The sequence below is a fragment of the Gopherus flavomarginatus genome, chromosome 7 (genome assembly GCF_025201925.1).
Source record: "Gopherus flavomarginatus isolate rGopFla2 chromosome 7, rGopFla2.mat.asm, whole genome shotgun sequence".
Lineage (NCBI taxonomy): Eukaryota > Metazoa > Chordata > Testudines > Testudinidae > Gopherus > Gopherus flavomarginatus.
Window position 1 is genome coordinate 968,980 of NC_066623.1, and position 515 is coordinate 969,494.

Here is a 515-nt window from a genome sequence, read left to right on the forward strand (position 1 = left end):
CCGCTCCCGACAGGACAACAGCCAATATGGCGGCGCGGCCCGTCCGGCCCCTGCCCGGGGGCGGCCCGGCGCGGGGAAGCCGCCGCCGCCATCGCCGGAGCGGGCAGCGCCCGGGCAGCGCGCCCCCAGCGGGCGGAGGGGGACGCGCGGGGGGGCGGGGAACGGGGGAGCAGGGGGGGCAGGGGGGGAGTTGGGGGGGAACGGGGGAGCCTGGGGGGGGCAGGGAGGGAAGTTGGGGGGGGAACAGGGGAGCCTGGGGGGGGCAGGGAGGGAAGTTGGGGGGGGAACAGGGGAGCCTGGCCGGGGAGTTGGTGGAGGGGCAGGGAACGGGGGAGCCTGGGGGGGGCAGGGAGGGAAGTTTGGGGGGGAACAGGGAGCCTGGGGGGGGCAGGGAGGGAAGTTGGGGGGGAACAGGGGAGCCTGGCCGGGGAGTTGGTGGAGGGGCAGGGAACGGGGGAGCCTGGGGGGGGGGGCAGGGAGGGAAGTTTGGGGGGGAACAGGGGAGCCTGGGGGGG